At 50.1% G+C, this 19821-nt stretch overlaps 1 long non-coding RNA gene across 1 annotated transcript in view; it reads left to right on the top strand.

Annotated features, from left to right (window-relative positions):
* Positions 1 to 17577, top strand: part of LOC130541042 (uncharacterized) — a 66255-nt gene extending 48678 nt beyond the window's left edge. Inside the window, exon 3 of the long non-coding RNA XR_010111010.1 lies at positions 2166 to 17577. This is a non-coding gene — a long non-coding RNA (uncharacterized LOC130541042). The remainder of the gene's footprint in view (positions 1 to 2165) is intronic.
* The last annotated feature ends 2244 nt before the right edge of the window (positions 17578 to 19821 follow it).

The raw sequence follows: 19821 nt of genomic DNA on the forward strand, positions 1-19821 counted from the left end.
CATTTTCTTCCAGTGCTGTCAGAAAGCAAAGATCCTCTCCTGGGAGAAAGAAAGGCTGCTTCAAAGTCCTCCAAGATGTGAGGAGTCCCTGTGGTTATTAATTTTTAACTTTTGGTAGTTTTTATTACCCAAGCTTGTACATACCTCAAAGGCTCTAAGACAAGAAAGACGGCTCAAAAGAGTTTTGCTACCACTTAAAAAAACAAAAAAAACCCCTACAGTTTTAGGATTCATGGCTGGGCCTCTGCTGTCATGCACCCAGAGTCTGGAGTGAAGAGAAGTACCAGGTGTCCTAAGAATGCTACGGCGGCTGCCTTCAAACCAAAGACCTGCACAGTTTTAATGACCAGATGTTTATCTAGCCAGAATTCATTTTGATGTGTGCTTTACAAGCCACTGGTCAAGAAAGAAAAGTAGTTTCAGCCCAAAAACAATCACTAAGGTCAGAAATCCAACAGTTTGTAAATCTGTAGAATTTTATGCCTTGGGGATAACAAATCTTTATTTTTCTTTAGATAATGTAAGTTGGACAGAAGTCATAAAGAGGGAAGTCACAAAAACTGTTCGGACTATGCCCCCGCAACGCAGAAAATCACAGTCGCCCATAGACCATAAGGAGGAATGCTGATGTTAGGGTCTCGCAAACCAAGGTAGCAGGGCCAGTACTGCTCGACTGGGTCAAACATTTTGTTCTTACTGACTTCCTAACCTTTTCCCACTTGACATCTTTATTGAGCACTCGTGAGGAGGCCCCAGCTGCCTCGGCTCCGAGCACATTCATCTCTGGGCGCTTGCATTTTTGCAGGGGCAGTTACATTTTCCGTTTTCTAGCCGGGAATGGAATGTTGATACTGTGTGATTATTTTATTTATTTTATACGTTTTCCTTGGAATGTCTACGTGTGGCCGCTGCCCTGGCTTGGTGGCCTCTTGATTTACGGTAGTTATAAACATTCCAAAGTAGACATGTCAGTTAAATGATACCATAACATTATACAGTTACAATTCTGTTCTAAATGTGCCCAGAGTTCCAAAAAATCCGTTTTCAGCTCCCCTCCTCCACCCCATTCCTTCCTGCTACCTACGCATGATGGCATTGGAAGCCACTAGCTCAATGGAAAGAAGACAGAAGACCTAAGGTTTACTCGTAGCCTCACCACCCCCTAGACCCACCTTCTGGAAAAGACATCTTTTTTTTTTTTTTTTTTTAGATGGAGTCTAGCTCTGTCACTCAGGCTGGAGTGTGGTGGCACAATCTTGGCTCACTGCAACCTCCGCCTCCTGGGTTCAAGTGATTCTCCTGTCTCAGCCTCTTGAGTAGCTGGGGTTACAGGCACCCACCACCACACCTGGCTAATTTTTGCATTTTTAGTAGAGACGGGGTTTCACCATGTTGGCCAGGCTGGTCTTGAACTCCTGATCTCAGGCGATCCACTTGCCTTGGCCTCCCAAAGTGCTGGAATTTAGAGGCATGAGCCACCATGCCCAGCCGGAAAAAACACTTCTAAGAAGCAAGTTGGCATCCAGAAGTAACATGCCCCTTTAGAGAACACATTTGAACTTTCTTCCTACTGAAAATCACGTTTATTCACATCATGCATGTATTCCCAGGAGAAAGTGGTTCTAAGATGGTGGCCACTGAGTAATTCTGGGAGGTGACCTGTCTCTCAATCCCCTGGCCTGCTGCCTTTACCGCCCACCAACAAAGAAAGAGTGGTTTGTGCTTCCTAAAAGATGCTGAGAGAGGGAAGGAAGAAAATATCTCCACGGACATAGCAATTTGGAGAGCTTAACATTCAACCAGAAAACCCACTTCGCATCCTCCCCAGGAGAACTGTCAGGGAGGAATTCGCTACATGCCTTCTCACAGAAAACACTGGGACGTGGGCTGCTTTCACTGCCCAATTCTAACCCTTGGACGTGTACAAACCCGACAACTGATATCTGAAGCAAAATGTACACCTAAAGAATTTTCATTCTCTGTGCTAGAGCAGGGGTTGGCCTGGGCTTGTTTTTGTAAATAAAGTTTTATTGGAATGCAGCCACGCTTATTTGTGGATGTCTTGCTTATGGCTGCTTCTGTGGGACAAGGGCAGGGTTTGATAGTTACCACGGAGACCCAACGGCCTACAAAGCCAAAAACGTTTACTGTTTGGTCTTTCGCAGGAAAAGTGTACTGGCTCCTGTCCTGGATCAACTCAGAAAATGAAACACATCGGATTCTGTCCGGGCCGGGCACAGCAACCTGGCCCATCCATGTGGGTCCTGCAGTGACCACTTCCGCTGTCTGCACAAAACTGGAGAGAGGCTGGGGGTGCTCCAAGTATAAGTTTCCTCATCAGCAAACCGGAAAGAGAAAGACCGACCTGGAGGCTGGTTATGGGGATAAAATAAATATGTCCTTAAATATGTGTATAAAGCCCCAGCACAAACAGCAGTCGCCGCATGGGTCAGGGAGGCACTGCTTGGAGCCTTATGTGACCGTGTTCTCACATTATCTTCCAACCGGTTTGGGAGACAGGTACTGCTATGATCTCTGTATTACACAGAAGCAAACTGAAGCTCAGAGTGGCCGCTCACTTCACTCCGAACAGAAGGTGCTTGAGCTCTGTGCTGATAGATGGAATCCCAGATTTTCCATTTAACTTTTGATGTTGTGTCGTGGGAGTGGTGTTCCACCTTTGGAGGGTTTTAAGGACTCTTTATTAACCAGCAAGGGTTCTTGTGCCTTTAAGGAGGAGTGATTGAGAGGCACCTGCAAGGCCGGTGGAGGCTGCTCTGGAGGCCTGCCTCTTCCAGCCCACAGGCCCTGCTTCCTGGAACTGGTGTGGGTCACTCATTCCAGTTCGCCTCTGAAACTATTTTCATGACAGTAAGCTGCTACCTCAAGAAACAGCAACAGCAGGGATTTTGCCTGTCAGATAAGGTGCTTGGGGAGTGAAGGCTGTGGTCAGGATCCAAGCAGGAAGCCTGAGTTCATGTCTATTCTTCACCGAGCATGGCCAAGTCCATTTGAGTCCATCTCCAGAAGACGTGTCAAAATCGCCCACTTATCTCCATCTTCAACTCCTCCCAGGTCACCACCTTATCTTCCTTGGATGACTGCACTAGCTTCCTGACTGGTTTCCCTAAAACCCATTCATTTATCTATCCCTTCTACCATTTCTCCCACCAAACATCCATCTCACCAGCCACCATCCTGCCACTTATCTTTCCCTCCCTCCCTCATTCCCTGCCTCCATCTATCTCTCCATCCATCCATCCATCCATCCATCCATCCATCCATCCACCCACTAATATTTATTTAGTGGTTACAATGTCCCAAGCACTGTGTAGGTCCCAGTGTAGTTGGAAAAGGAAACAGATTTCCTGACCTCAAACAAAACAATAAATTTCAAAGTAAGAAGCCCCATGAGGGAGGAATGTAGGCTGTCTTGAAAGAGGATGATATCAGGAGACATATATGGAGAGGGCTTGGAGGAGGTGACGCGCCTCACCAGGAGGTGATATACTGATAGAGGGACTATATAATTTATTGTTCAAACGGGGCCATTTTGGGGAGTGAGAGGAGGAGCTATTAAACATTTTTTCAGGGCACCAGGTGCACGTCAGGACTGGCCAGGTAAACTGAGCTGCATGGCTACCTCCTACAAGCCAAGGTTCACAGCATGAGCTGAGAAAGGGGCAAGGAGGAGAGAAATGCCCCTTCCTTTCCTTGGGGAGAGCCTGCAAACCTACATTTAAAAGAACTAGGAGAAGGCTGGGTGCAGTGGCTCACGCCTGTAATCCCAGCACTTTGGGAGGCTGAGGTGGGCGGATCATGAGGTCAGGAGTTCAAGACCAGCTTGGCCAATATGGTGAACTCCCATCTCTACTAAAAAATACAAAAATTAGCTGGAGGTGGTGGCGTGCGCCTATAGTCCCAGTTACTCAGGAGGCTGGGGCAGGAGAATCACTGGAACTAGGGAGGCGGAGGTTGCAGGGAGCCGAGATCATGCCACCGCACTCCAGCCTGGGTGACAGAGTGAGACTCCCTCTCAAAAAAAAAAAAAAAAAAAAAAAAAGGGGGGGCTAGGAGAGAAAGTAAAGAGGAATAAGAAAGAGCTGTGGAGTGCTGGGGCAAGAGTGAGTTTTGGGGATGGAGGTTAAGCAAATAAGAGTCTCAGGGAAATGCGGGATGGCAGAGTTGGGGGAGAGGAGAAAATAGGATATAAGAAATGTTTTTCTGTGTTGTGAATTGGGCTCCCTTGGATGCTGCTTTTACTGTTGTCTATCAAAAGACGCAAGTGAAAGAGTGGCATTCCCTTTGCTTTCTCTAAGGCGTGTTTGCTGTTTGGGATGTGCATCTTGGACTAAGTCTCCTTCTGGAGCTTGGAACACCAGGTTCTGCCATCATAACCTTTATCATGCACAGGTTGCCCTGGCATGGACAGGACCTTAGCTTTATTGTCTGTGCTCCCTCGCTCAACTGAGAGCTTTCTGAGGGCAGGGCCTCTGTCTGCTTGTCTCTAGTCCCAGCACGTAGCACAGGCTAGCATTTAGTATGTGCTCAATAGTGTGCAGTGTAGGGACGAGTGCACGGGCTCCAGCGTGGTTAATGTCCTTCACAAGGCGCCTTGGAGGAGCCGTCCCCAAGCTCATGCTTCATTTCACATCCTGCTCCTGCAGAAATGGAGCAGCTGCTCCGCTTGGGTTATTTAGTGTCGGAATTTAATCTCCCCCCACGCCAGGCTGCCCTCGTCTCTACCTCCATCAACTCCCCAAGGCCATCCAAGGAGCCTCATGGAAGCAGATATCTGCAGATGGCTTGTGTGACCCGTGGATGGGTATTGAGCTTCACGCCTCACCGCCTTACAGTCTGGCCTCTTCGTCAGCATCAGTGGGACAGGCAGGGTCTCCAAGAAGAGCTCCAAGCTCCCAGAGGCCCTGCCAGGCAGTTCTGGGCTGGTTCCCTCAGGGGTCAAGGGAATCATGGCCAGCGTGGGTCACAGTTGCAGGCTGGGGAGTCTCAACCACTACTCTTCCTCCGGCTAGCTCTGTAATTCGGAGTGAGCCGTGTGGACTCCAGCCTCAGTCCTTCTGTAAAATGGAGACAACTCAGCACCGAACCCTATGCAGTAGGCACTGGACACGCCGAGGTTTATCACCACCATGACTTGGTTAAAGGCTGCTCGGCCTCTGGGAGGACACAGCACTGGCTGGGGAACAAGGCTCTGCGGACACCTGACACCCAGGGGGCTGCAGGGGAAGGGGGGTGCTCTTTTATCTATTTCTGTCCTCAAAGGTGTAGGAAATTGTTCATCCAGGCCAGGTGGCCGGGCCTCGCTGACTCTGTGATAGCTCAGCTTGTTAGCTAGCAAAGGCCGCACAAGGCAGGCCACGATGTTGACTGCGCCTGCCACGGGCTTTCTGTGACCGTGCTGAAACACTAATGCCAGCTGTAATTCCCTCCTGGAGACCTGGTAATGAGGGCTGGCACCATGTCCCCGACATGATTGAAAATGGGCTTTGTTTATGCACTCTCAGAGCAGATGAGACGTGCATTTAAAGTGGTCCAGCGAATTTGGGGAAAGGAAGGATGCAATTTCTTGGATAGGAGACATTTCTAGGGACCCCGCCCTGAGTCTGATGAGGTGGCGGGGGAATTGTTGGTGAGCGCTCAGGTTTATAGATGACTAGCTTCTTGATTGAGGACACAGTCTTAGGAGAAACCCAGACAGCACGGTTGCAGCAGTCCATCCCTTCATTCCGCCCCATGTGGGCACTGCCCACGTGCCCAACTTTATGTGTACCCCATCCCAGGCTGGTGGGCCGGGATCAGAGGCCAGGGAGGAGTGGCGTTGTTTGAGGAGATTTGATTAAAGGTGTGCAGATGTGGGCAGGGCTTAGAAAAAGCAATGAAGGGTTGGTGCAGTCCAGGAGGACTGATCACGGGGGGAGCAGTTCCCACTCCAGGGACGTAAGGCAGGGGTGGAGCCATGGCCAGAGCCCTGGGAGGGTGGCTTCATGGCAGGAGCGCTTGGAGGGGCTGCGGCCTTTAGCAAAGCAACCCGGAGCCAGTGCCACCTGGCCAGAAGACAGCCAGGAAAGTAAATCCCCCCAGGTCTCCCGCAGGTGCCTCTTCTGGCCAGAAGGCACAGGGGCCTGCTAATGGCCCGTACGGAGTGGCCTCCTGGGGCTCAGAGAAAGTAGAGAAGTGTGGACGTGGATGTGAGTAGCCATGGGTCGTACCCAGCACAGGTCAGCTCCGGTGGAGTTTCCAGCATCTGGTGTAGGGGCTGCAAACTCAGGGACCTAAAGGGGCCAGGCAAGTAGTTAATATAAATGAGGGGCGCCAGACAGGTGTGTGAGATAAGGGAAGGGTGGGGAGTGTGGCAAACTAGATTGCTCATGCCAGGAGAGAAGGAGGCCCAGAATGGACAGATCCTCCCATTTTTTTAGGCAAAAGCTGGAAATTGGGGGTCTTTCTGAGCTCTCTCCTGATTTTAAATTTTAGCAGTAAAGTCAAACTTCTGAAATGAAAACAATTTGCAAGCAAGACAAATGAAATTTGTCTGTGCGGGGGACATCACTCTTGGGCTGGTTTGGTGCCTCCGGTCAGTGGGAGCGATACAATGAACGAGTGTAAGGGACCGAGCTGGACTCGCTCTCCAGGGCTCGGAGGCAGGGGGCGGTAGACAAGGGCACCGCCGGGGTTGCCGGCTGAGCTAAACCTGCCACTTGTGCCCAGCACCCTTCCGAGTGTTTTCACGCCCTCGTCTGTTGTCTTCAATCCCACCCCATCCTGCCTCCCCCATGCTCTATCACTGCACTCCGTCTGTTCTTCAGAGCATTTACCCAAATGTATGATTGTGTATTTCTTTACTCATTTATTTGCTCTTTTTCCCTTCCCGAAGACGAGGCATATGTCTGTTTCCTCCCTTGTCCCCAGAGCCAGGCAAATACAAAATGACAGATAGATAGCTGTTTGTGCAGTAACTGCTGCTAAGCCCCCTCAGGAGGGAGGCATTGTTATTCTTATTCCTAGTAGTAGTAGAAGCCGTCATCGTTGTAGTCGTCACCCGTGTTTTATAATTGAGGAGACAGAAGCACAGAGTGGATAAGGGACTTAGTTCAGATTGCACAGCCAGGAAGCACTGGAATGGGGATTGAAACCCAGGACTGGCAGGTTCTCAAGACCCCTACCCTCAGCTCAAACACTGGCTCCTCCCTAGGAATCCCTCAATTTGAGTGTAGACCTCACCTCTTCCAAGAAGCCCTCCCTGACTTACCTGTCAGCTGGGTCAGTGGCCGCCTCTGGGATCCTCTACACAGGATCTACCTCTCCATATTTCACTTTCCTGCTTCCCTGTCTTGAGCTCTGGGTTGTCAAGTTCACCTTGTAAGCAGAGAGGTGGTTTTGTTCATGCTTTCTCTCCCCACCCCTTACAGCCCAGTGCCTGGCCTGCATTAATAATAATAACAATAACAATAATAATAGAAGAGACAGTTGTCATGCTGAGTGCTTCCCACGTGCCGGGCGCCATACTCAGTGCTTCCTGTCTATGCTTTTATTTCCTCTTCTCCACAACCCCATTTACAGATTCGGAGCCTGGGACTCAGACAGTAGCTTGCCAGAGGATACGTAGCTGGTGGGAGGCGGAAGTAGGATTGAAATCCAGCCCTGCCTGTGCCTGAAGCCACCGTACTGGTTGTAACCACCACCCTGACAGATCCCACTGCAGGGACTTAACCATCAGGTGATATCAAGGACCAGGGTGTCAGTACTCCTGGCTTTGCGGTCGTGCTATCTCTGCTGGAACCCTTAACCCCGCTGCTGCCATGCAGTCAGCCAGAGACTGTTCATAAACCAATGGGCGTGGTTGCGTTTCAATAAAACTTTATTTATAAACACAGGTGATAGGTAGAATTTGGGCTACGGACCTCAGTTTATGACTTTGGCGTATGCCATGGATGTCAATGTTACAAGACGTCCTGGTTTCAGACACGTGATGTAAAAAAAACTGTGCATCTTAGAATCTAGGAGAAGTGATATTTGTTGAGTGAATGAATGAATAAGTGAATGACTGAGTCAGGTGTGTGCCCCTGAGTGTTTGGCAGGGAAGATGGGCACCTGGCAGTGAGTACCATGAATGTTGCATCAATGTCCTCCGAGTGGCCCTTACTCTCACCCTGGGGACACCACTGTCCCACAGCACATAAGTGGAAACTGAGGCCCCAACAAATCAAGAGTTTGTCTCTGGCCAACTGGCAACAGCAATTCAGTGAGGTGCCAGCTTGCTTGGCAGGGCTTTAGAAGCAGGTGGGCACCATTCCTCGTCGGCTGAGGAAGCCAGCCCTCAAAGTCATAGTGCATAAAGAATAACTTTTCACTTTAATTCCATCCAGATTAATTCAGCGAGAGTTTATTGAACACCTTTCATCATGGTTGGATGGGTGAGTGGTGCCCATAAAACAGGGCTCCTGCCCTCAGGGAGCTTAAGCACATCTAATCTTATAAACCACCCAGATCTAAAGCCAGCGTGAGAATTCAGAGGCGCCAAGCCCCCTGCCCGTCCCCACGGAGCCTTCTGAGGGCTGCAACGTGGATATTTTCCAGGCAGGAATTAATCACGGCTTCGTTGGCGCTCCAAGCCAGACCTTACATAATACCTTCTATAAAGAGCCTTATTACACCGGAAGGTTGTATATTATATTCTTCACTGCACACCAGCTACGTGCGTAGGCTGCTCCCTATGTCCCTGGGCCAATAAATTAGATTTAGATTACAAGGGGAGGAAAGGCGGCCCCGCGCGTGAATACCTAACAGTCACTGTGGACCGAGATGTCTTGATTTAGATGGCTAAATGGCCCAGTGAAGGGGCCAAGAGGTCGCAGGTTGGCACATAAAAAGCTCACAGCCTCCACAAGCCAACCATCACCTTGAGCAAACAGGCCCGCCAGCGGGGGCCGGGACTGCAGGCTAATTGGCAGCTTGGATCCAACGTCACGCTTATTTCCCAAACGCAACTCACTTCCAGCTCCAGGTTATTGATCCCTGTTGAGGAGGGTGGTCTGGCTTTGATGCAGAGGCCCCTCGTCTGGCTCCAGAGTTTTCCAACTTGGGGCATTAGTGTTTTTCAAGTGCCCCTCTGGAACCAGAGGCCAGGAAAGCCAATGTGAAGCGGAGGCAACCCCAGGGCCCTGGTGGGGTGTGTGGAGAACCATGGCTGTGAATGGGCAGGTAGACCGTCTTGCTAGAAGCAGAGAGGGAGGAGCCTCCTGTGGCAGCAGGAGGGGGCACAGTTGCTGGGAGGCTGGTGGTGGGGCTCCCCAGACTTGCCTGGGGGAGGAACCCCTAAGCTGGAGCTTCTGATTCTTCGGGCACCCACTCGAATGCTTCTCTGGGATACCTCTGTGGACCCACAACTGCTGGGCTGCAGTAACTACACGTTTCAAGTTTTCCTGGATTTTGTTACACTGCTCCATGACGGCTGGTGGGATGTGTGACCCCAGAAAGAAGCAGTGAGATGTCTTTCCCACTCTTCTTTGTCCACACCAGGTATTATCGACATTGACAGCTCCTTGCCAATCTCATGGGTGCAGAGTGCCACTGCCTTGTCATTTTAATGTGTTTTTTGTTTTGTTTTTGAGATGGAGCCTCACTCTGTCACCCAGGCTGGAGTGCAGTGGTGCCATCTCGGCCCACTGCAACCTCCACCTCCCAGATTCAAGCAATCCTCCTGCCTCGGCCTCCCGAGTAGCTGCCATTATAGGCTCCCGCCACCAGACCCGGCTAATTTTTGTATTTTTAGTAGAGATGGGGTTTCACCATGTTGGCCAGGATGGTCTTGAATTCCTGACCTCAGGTGATCTGCCTGCCTCGGCCTGCCACAGTGCTGGGATTACAGGCATGAGCCACCATGCCCGGCCTTAATTGGATCTCATACATTTAAAGGAGTAGGAATTAGTCAGGTAAGAAGGAAGAAAAGCGTCTTCCAGAAAGAGGCAACTATGGGAGTAAAGAGACGGGAGGAATAGCAAAGTGCTCAGTATTGCTCAAGGGGCTGGCTGTGGAGAGGTTGGAGAGGTGGGGTGCTCAGGCATCACCTTGCAAGTTAGAAACGGGCCAGTCCGTGTGATTGTTCAGCTTCCCAGGTGTGCCCTGACACCCATGTGCAGAAGAGATGATTACGGGACATTTCAGAGATGAAGGCTCATGGGAGAGATGTGGTGGGACAAGAGAGCAAGGTGCTGGCTGGGGAGCCAGACCCCCTGCATCAAATCTCAGCCCTGCTGCTTGCTCAGCGATGTGGCCTTGGCTGCCTTCACCTCCCCAGTCCTCAAGCTCCTCCCCTGTCAACCGAGGACAAGCAGAACTCTTACTCTTAGGCTTGTGATGAGAACCATATGAGACGATGTGTGGCACGTGCTTAGCACCAGGCAGGGTATGGTGCGTGAGCTGAATTGTCATGTGTCACATCATTTCCATGGGGCTCAGTTTAGAAAGAAGGAAGGCCAAAGTGGAGCTGATGAATTGGGAGAAAGTGGAAGAGTCAGGTTCAGGGGGCCTCTTGAGGTGAAAAAGCATGTTTCCTGGAAGCAAAGGAGGAAGGAGGCTACGGAGAGAGAGAAGGGGAGAGAGAGAGAGAGAGAGAGAAAGAGAGAGAGACAAGACAGAGAGAGAGGGGGGATTTGGAGGCTGCAAGATGAAGCAATTCAGGATCCAATGAGTAGCAAAGGGAGTGAGGGGATGAGAAGTGGAGGGACAGGGAAAGGAGGGTCATTGGGCAAAAGGCCAAAGAGCCAGGAGGCCTGGGGTTGGGGGACAGATAGGTGGCCCATTGGGACGTTTAGCTGAAACCAAGTTGATGGTAGAATATGGGATGGAGAGGTCTCAAAGCGGTGGAAATGGAAGGTGTAGGTTAGCCAGGTTGCTTTTGTTTGCAAAGAAATAGAACCCAACTCAAGTAGGTGTATGCTAGGAAGAGGGACACTATTGGCTCCTTAACCAGAAAAGACCAGGAATGATGGTTTCAGGAATGGTTGAATCCAGGTGCTCAAGTGATGTCATCAGGACTTGCCTCCCTTTGCCTTCTCTCTGTTCTGCTTTCTTCTATGTTAGCCTCATTCTCAGGCAGTCTCTCCCCAAGTGGTGGAAATATGGCTGGAAGCAGCTCGTTGCCTACGTTCCTCAGGTCAGCAAGCCCCTGGGCAGAGATCACTTTGTTAAAAGTTTCCGTGGAAGTCCTTGGGTTGAATTTGATTGGACTGTCTTGGGTCATGTGCCCATTCCCAGAGCTGGGGGTCAGGGAGTGTGATCTGATACGGTTTGGCTGTGTCCCCACCCAAATCTCATCTTGAATTGTGGTTCCCATAATTCCTACATGTTGGAGGAGGGACCCAGTAGGAGATATTTGAATCATGGGGGCAGTTTCCCCCATACTGTTCTTGTAGTAGTGAATAAGCCTCACAAGATCTGATGGTTTGATAAGGGGTTTCCCCTTTCACTTGGCTCTCATTCTCTCTTGCCTGCTGCCATGTAAGATGTGTCTTTCACCTTCCACCATGATTGTGAGGCCTCCCCAGCCACATGGAACTGAGTCCATTAAACCTCTTTTTCTTTATCAATTACCCAGTCTCAAGTATGTCTTTATCAGCAGCATGAAAATGAACTAATAAAGATCCAAAGTGTGTGTGCTGTGAGCAGGTGAGAGTGGTAAAATTGGGTTGCTTTTCAGAAGAAGGGGGACTGGGTGCTGGGCAGTATCGCATTTAAGGACTGACCCAGGATCTGGAAGATGATACCAACAGTGAGGAGGAAAGGCTGGGGCCAGCAGGGCCAGGGGGTGGCGTCCATTTGCTGGAAATGACCGAGGGGCAGTGTAGAAATGTTTGGGAAGGGGCAGTCAGCCGACCGCAGAGCCAGACGCCCTGTACCTCTCCCCGCAGCCAGCGAGGCTGCCTGCTTGTCACTGTGAAAGTGTGTTGAGTTTCTGCGAGTCACCCAGGCAGAGTTACGTGGCCCATTGTGATGATTTCCCTTTTTGCCTCAGCTGCCAGGACGCAGGGAGCCAAACTATCATATCTAATCTGTTACCGTTTCCCTAAGCCCGGGGATTTGGGAGCTTTTCTCCCCCTCCTTCTGTGTGGTGTTCTTGATTTTTCTCTTTCTATTTAACAGCCTTTCCAGTTTATGTGTCGTTTATCGTAAACCACCTCAAATCCTTTTTTGAAGCAGGCAGAGTATAAATTATAAATAGATTTAATTTTAAAAATTCAATAGGGCAGTTTCTCTGTAGGGCTCCCAGCAATCGCTTCTGCTGACATTTCCCTCATTACCCCAGTGGAGTAGGAGCGGGGCGGTGGGAGCAGCTGGGAAGGGGCTTAACCCTTGGAGTGCTGTGTCTGGGGGCTTGGCCCCATGTGCTGGGACCAGGAGCCCAGCACAGGTGGACGACCACGCAGCCCTCAGAGGGGTCGAGCTGCTGAAGAAAGTGGGGTGATGTCCCCCACCCTCCTGGGAATTCATTCCTTCCCACGGTTGCCCCATGTCATGATTCAACATGTGCCCACTTGAGCCGGCCTTTCCTTGTCCTTCTCTTTTGCAAACCATGCAGGCCTCACACCTCCACAGTGCCACAGATGCAGTCCACACGCCAGGTCATAAAACCCTGCAGAAATGATGCCAGAGTTGTGGCCCGGTGCATCGGCGAGCTCTGGGGGGCTGCTCACCTTTCACAGGTCCCCAGAGATGTATAAAATAGCTCACTCTTAGTCACTGAGCTATGAATGTAGGCCTTGCACTTGCCAGCTCGGAGTCTGAAAGTGTGGCAGTGGCGGAGGCACCCGTGTGGAGGAGCCATGGCTGGGCCATCCTAGTGCCAGGCAGTGCAAGCAGGTTAGGGTGCAGGTGCCGAGGGAAGTCTGCCCTGCTGGCAATGCAGTAGGCTGCCCTGGGCTGTGTGACCTCAGGCAAGATACCCAACCTCTCTGAGCTTCAGCTTCCTCATCTCTACAGTGGGTGTACAGTAACACCTACTTAAGAGGGTTGTTGATTATTTGAGTTATTAAAGCATATCGAAAATGCTCAGAATTGTACCTGGCATATTGTAAGAACTTCATCTTTGCTATGGTTCTGTACTTTTGGGGAACACACACACATACACACACCAATATAAATCATTTTGACAATTTCAACTCCTTATCCCTGGCTCACCCAAGAAGCTCACATCATTCAATGGAGGCAAGGTCACAGGAGGTATGATCCATCCGCCCATCTGTCCTTCCTCCCTTCTCCCTCCCTCCCTTCCCTCCTCCCTTCCTTCCCTCCTCCCTTCTATCCTCTCTCCTCCTCTCTCCCTTCTTCCTTCCCTCCCTTCCCTCCTCCCTTCTATCCTCTCTCCTCCTCTCTCCCTTCTTCTTTCCCTCCCTTCCTCCCTCCCTCCTGTCCCTCCTCCCTTCCTTCCCTCCTCCTTTCTTCCCTCTCTCCTCCCTCCCTCCCTCCCTTCCTTCTTTCCTTCCTTCCTTCCTTCCTTCCTTCCTTCCTTCCTTCCTTCCTTCCTTCCTCCCTCCCTCCCTTCTTTCCTTCCTTCCTTCCAAGTGTTTGTTGAGCACTTACTTTGTTCTTGGTATCAAGGGATACAGTCGTGAGCAAAGACAGATGTGGTCCCTGCTCTCTTGGAGGCCACATTCCAGGCTTTGTTTAAGTAAACAAATGAACAAAAAGAATGTCAGAAAATGAAAGTGTTAAGAAAATAAATGAGCTTGAGAGGCTAGGTTGTGAGGGGGTGGGAGTGCTGGTTGAGAAGGCCACCCCAGTCGGGGATGTTGGAGCCCAAATGACAAGAAGGAGTTAGCCAGGGAAGCTGAGACGCAGCCTTCCAGGTAGAGGAGTGGCCAGTGCCAAGGCCCTGAGGCAGGAATGAGTTCGGTGGTTTCAAGGAACAGAACGGATGCTGGAGTGAGCTGACCCAGGGGTAGAGAAGACGGCAGAGAGGTGGGAAATGCAGGCAGGGGCCAAATCCTGTGGAATCCAGGGAGCCTGGTGAGGAGTTTGGACTTTATTTTAAGTCATTAGAGCAGAGAAGACTCCAGGGCTTTCTCTCTAGCAACAACCCTGCCACTCACTAAGGCTCCCAAGCTGGTCGACCAGAAGGATGGACTCAAGGAGGGTAGCCCTGGGAGGGCCACAAGGGTCAGAAGCCCTTGGTGGCCTCACCTCTGTGACCTGCCAACTGATTTGGGTTGTGCAGGGGCTGTCAGGGCCAAGCCTCCCCAAGCACTCAGTTGTCCGGTGCTGCGGCCACTGGGCTCTGTCCACAGCTTGAATGAATGGCTGGTGGATCTAGTGACGTCATTTGTTTATGCTCCATCTGTACAGAAAGTTTGTACTTCATTAAATTTATGTATGCCTTACATTTTCCAATGGGAGAAGAGTTCTTCTTTTCCCACCTGCCCCAAGCCAGCTATAGAACTCTGCAGCTTCAAGAAACGGTGAATTGATTCATTTGCTTCTAAGAGATTGTTTTGCTTCCCCTCTGCAGGGGAGTCAGGCCTGGAGGACACAAGAAGGAAGGAAGAGGTCATCATTTCTGCCTGTAAGGCACTCGCAGTGGAGCAGATAATATTAGCATAAACCGAAAAGTTAAAAATAAAGGAGAGCAGATTGTGTTGTCCACAAAAACCTGCGTGCCTGTACTGTGGAATATTCCTTCCAGAAGTGGTTGATAGAGGCTGAACAGAAGAGGGCTTGTGGCCAGATGAGCTGGATTAATCAAAGTTCGAAAGCTGCCTGTCCTGCAGGACTTGTCAGAGCTTTGACACTGCCCATGCTCCACTCATGTCTCAAGTCCCTTTAGCACTTCCATGTCTGTTCCCGGGAGCTTTCACTCCCAGGCTCCAGCACCTGGGTCTCTTTGCTAAAGGCTGCTCTCATGCTTCCAGAATTGATTTCGTCTGCCAACACGATAAGCAGGAAGTGTCTGGAAATTCACATCCCCTGCCTTGGGGCAGCTTTAACCAATAACTAGGGAATGTGGGTGTGAGGGTATAAATACCTCAGCTCCCTTGCCCTGATGGGACTGTTTCCAGAGCCTGCCACAGTGGTGAGCCAATGCTACCCTCCATGGAACTTGGTTTGTTACAGCCTTCTTGCTCATCCCCCTTCCTCTCCCAGGCCCATTTCCCACTCCCCTTCTGGTCCCTTCCATAAGGGCTGCCTCCCAAAGCACTCTCCCACCATTCTCATCTCAGGGCTTGCTTCTGGGGACTCAACTATAGACAGTGATGCCTCAGGCCAAGTATTAAATGCAGCTTTAAGCAAAGTTAGACAGCTGGCTGTGCTGCAGGACTTGTCAGAGCATTGATTCTACGTATGCATGGCGGTGCTCCAAGAGGAGGTAGTAGGAGGCGGCATGGTGTGCATAGTTATCTTCCCAGAGACGGCAGTCATCCTGGAGCACCTCCAGGGAGGACCAACCCCCACAAACACACATAGAGCATACTTCGGATACTGTGCTGCATGGTGGGCTGTGGGCTGGAACTCTGGGAAAAGCCTCTATGGCCAAGGTCACAGAGAGTAAATAGAAAGTTGGCATTTGGAATTCGGATGTGGGTCTTTGGACTCCAAAGCCCACACCATCAACAACCCCACCTCCCCGGGTCTGGAGTCTGCAGCAGACACCTCCGTGGCTCCCAATGTGCCCATCACAGCCATTCTTGGGACACTGCACCTATCAGTTCACTTGTAAGCCACCAGCCTGGGAGGCAACTGGGTCTCCAGTCTTTCCATGCCCAGACCCCAGGCCAGTAGGTGCTTGCTGAGTGAGGTTGGAAGGTTTGAGGGACCAAGTGCTGCCCCTGGGCTGGGCTCTGGCCGTGCCCCAGTCCACGTCTCCCCTCGGGCTGTAGGCATGGAGAAGGACCTCTTGCTGAAGCCCTCCTGCTCCTCACCCCATCCTGGACCTCCCCGGGCAGCTACTCTGAGTGTGTGTGGTGGGATGGTAGGGGGAACGGAGGATCTGGGACAAGCATCATTTCACTCCCAGTTACATTGTATTATCCAAATTATCCGAGGTCATTGACAACAACATTGAAGGTACAGGTCACAAATCAAAATCACCTGAACTCCTTGCACAGCAGCCATGCTCACGTTCTTGGCTTTTGCTACACAAATGGGCACAACATTCCAGCCCCCATTCACTGAGGGCTGTGGCTGTGTCTCCACCACAGCCCTGAAAGAGGGACTCGGGCACCAGGAAGAGCTAAGCACTCACCCAGCTCACAAAGTTGGGGGCCAGGTTGGAAACCAGACAGTCTCACTCCGGAGGTCGACTCCCCCTGCCCAGCTTGTCCCCATGTTTATTTCAGAAAGTCTTAAACATATGTAAAAGGAGATGGAATCGTCCGACGAGGCTCCCTGCACCAGCACCCATGTGTGACAGCCATCCATGCCTGCCATGCCAGGGTCTTCTCGGCCCACATGGTCAGGAGCCCACCCCAGACCTCACAGCATTTCTCTAGAAAATAGTTCAGTCAGTGTCTCTCAGAACGTGCACTCTGAAGACTCTGCTATCCTGGCCCAGATAAATAAAATCTCTCTAGAAAATCTCTCTACGAGAATGTAAGCTCCATGAGAGCTGTATCCTCGAGACATAGGACAGGACAGTGCCTGGTGCAGAGGAGAGGCACAATAAATATTTTCTGAATTTCCATCTATCTATCTATCACCTATCCATCATCTATTATCTATCATCTATCAATCATCTATCTCCTATCTACCATCTCTCTATCATTTCTCTATCTACCATCTATCTACTATCTACCATCCATCTTTCTATCTCTGTATCATCTATCAGTCATTTATTATCTATCATTTATCTATCAATCATCTATCTACTCTGTCTACCATCTATCATTGATCTATCTACCATCTATTTATCTATCATCTATCAATCATCTATTATCTATCATTTATATATCAATCCTCTATCTGTCATCTATGTACTGTCTATCTACCCTTTATCTACCTATCATTTATCTATCTACCATCTACCTACTGTCATCCATCTGTCACCTATCTTTCTATCTCTCTATCATATATCAATAATCTATTATCCAGGCCAGGCACAGTGGCTCATGCCTGTAATCCCAGCACTTTGAGAGGCCGAGGCAGACAGATCACTTGAGGCCAGGAGCTCAAGACCAGCCTGGGCAACATGGTGAAACTCCATCTCTACTAAAAATACAAAAATTAGCCAGGCATGGTGGCATGTGCCTGTAATCCCAGCTACTCAGGAGGCTGAGGCAGAAGAATCACTTGAACCCGGGAGGTGGAGCTTGCAGTGAGCTGAGATCGTACCACTGCACTCCAGCCTAAGCGACAGAGTGAGACTCCATCTCAAAATAATAATAATAATAATCTATTATCTATCTTTTCCTATCATTTATCTGTCAATTATCTATCTTCTATACGCTATCTATTTTATATGAAAATGAGATTCTTCTAAACTTACTGTTTCGTGACTTTCTGCTTTCCCCTGACAATTTATTATAATCACTGTTCCTTCTCAATAAATATGAGCCTCCTATGCCACCATTTTAACTGCCTGCACAGTATTAGATTGTGTGAATGTATTCTCATTTGTTTGACCTATTTTCCTTGGGACGTTTAAGTTGTTTCCAATTTTTCATTATTGTAAACAATGCTGCAATGAATATCCCTGTTTATGGGCCCTTGGGAATGTCCACAATGATTTCTTTAGAACCAATTCTTGGAAGCAGAAGGGCTGGGTCAAAGATTATGTGTCTTTAAAAGATGTTTTTCATATTTTAAAAAACATTTTTGATGGATCTTCACGCTGAGTGGTAACTTTCTTCAAAAAACAGTGACCCCCATTGGATTGTTTTTACCTTAAATCCCGTTTGAGAAATAGATGCAGAAACAGAAGCTGTGGCAGAGGCGGGTGGCAAGGGTCCTGTTAGCTGGTGGCTTTGCCCTGGCAGCACAGACTGGGCGGGAGCACTCTCAGCAGCGATGTCCAGCCTTGTGATGGGCACCCCTGTGATTGTTGTCTAGTGTTCACATCGCAACCCCACTCAGCTCCCTCTTGCCGCCTGGAGGGCCATCACCCACCTTTTACTTTGAACTTTTTGGAGTCTCTCTGTTGCCAAACAGCCCCTCTGTTCCAGGTCTCCTGACTTGTGTGGTTCCTGGACTGTGGCAGGACCCAAGTCTTTCCTCTCTGGGTCAGCTGTGGGCCATATACCAAGTGGTATAATAAGACCAGGAGCTTCTGGAATTGGGCAACCTGGCATGGAGTCTCAACATTACCATGTACTAGCTGTGATGCCCCAGGCAAATTACTTAACCTCTCTGAACCTCAGGGCACAATTCCCATATGCCCTAGGACTACTGGTAGGGTAGGGGAATGAGGTCCAAGACACTCCAGAGGCCCTTGCTGCATGGCAGAACATCTGTGGAGCTAACTGTAGGGCTCAGCTCTGAGCGCTTTGTCTACATGTGCTCATCCTGAGGCCAAGGGAAAGCATTTGGGGCTCTGGGGACTGGCGTCAAATCGCCCTCCCTGCCCAGAGCTGTAAACTGTGGAGCTGGGGATCCTGTCCTCCTGGTTTGTACCATAGCCCCAGTGCCTAGCAGATGCTGAATACAGAGCCAGAGTGCAAAAAGTGTCTATGGGACGAGTGAATAGATGAAAAACTGCCCAAAGCCCTGGGGACAAACCCTTCAATCTGACGGTATCTCCCTGGAGAGACACGTGAGGCCTGGCTTTGTCTCACAGTAACACTGGAAGAGAAATACAGCAAGAAGGGTCCAAGCCTGGTGGAAAAAAGGGTGATTTCTTTTTTACAAAAAGATGCCAGTTGAGACTATTGGGACAAGAGAGAGAAAGAGAGAGAGAGAGAGAGAGAGAAGAGGAATGAGAGAGCAGGTTTCTGGGCAGCCAGAGAATCAACACAGCCTGCAAGAGAGAATCTGTTCCACCTGGGTTGCTAGGCAAAGGGCTATGGACAGAATCGATTGGTCTTTGGGAGCCGGCAGTGTTTATGCAGCTTGAGGCTGGAGAGGAGCAGAAATGGCCCGCAGAGGTGCCCGAGGCGTCCGTGGGATGTCTTCGTGGAGGTGGAAAGAAAAGAGAGCTGGGCAGAAATCCTGGCTCTCAGCGTGGGCCACGGGGCAAGGCACATCCCTTGCCAGTGCCTCCGTGTGCTCAGTTGCTGTGGTTACTGTTATTGGAAGGAACACATCTTCATCTGTAAAATGGGGCAGCGACCCCGGTGCCCAACGCAGGGTGCTCACAGCACCTGACATCTTGATGCTGAGAGCTTAGTAGGCACTTTGCGGGTTTTAATTATCGCACTCCCTTCCCCCATTCCCTCCAAAAGTTATTGACTACTGTGCAAACCCAGACCCTGGCTTTCAATAGTAGCTTTCACTAACTATGTGTGGAATGAATGAGTGAATGAATATATGAATGAATGAGTTGTACCCGTGCCAGGCAGCTGCTGGTCACCGCGTTAAGCTGGAGCATTAAATATGCATTAAAACCAAAGGCTTGGAACTCAAAGCAACTTGCACTCAAATCCCAGGTGGGTCACTTCACTGCTGTGTCTCTTCACCCCTGATACCCTCGTGTGGGAAAAGGGGAAGACACTGCCACCCCTCCCGGGCTGGGCCAAGAACTGAGATGTTTTGTAAAGTGCTTAGCAAGTGCCCAGCACAGGGCAAATTATCAAAGGCTCAAAAACGACCATGAGCTGTGCTGTGGCTGTTTTCATTATGGGCTAAGAAGGGGCTTTGGTGGTGGTTCAGGAAATGAAG

Source organism: Pan paniscus, chromosome 21 (genome assembly GCF_029289425.2).
Source record: "Pan paniscus chromosome 21, NHGRI_mPanPan1-v2.0_pri, whole genome shotgun sequence".
Classification (NCBI taxonomy): domain Eukaryota; kingdom Metazoa; phylum Chordata; class Mammalia; order Primates; family Hominidae; genus Pan; species Pan paniscus.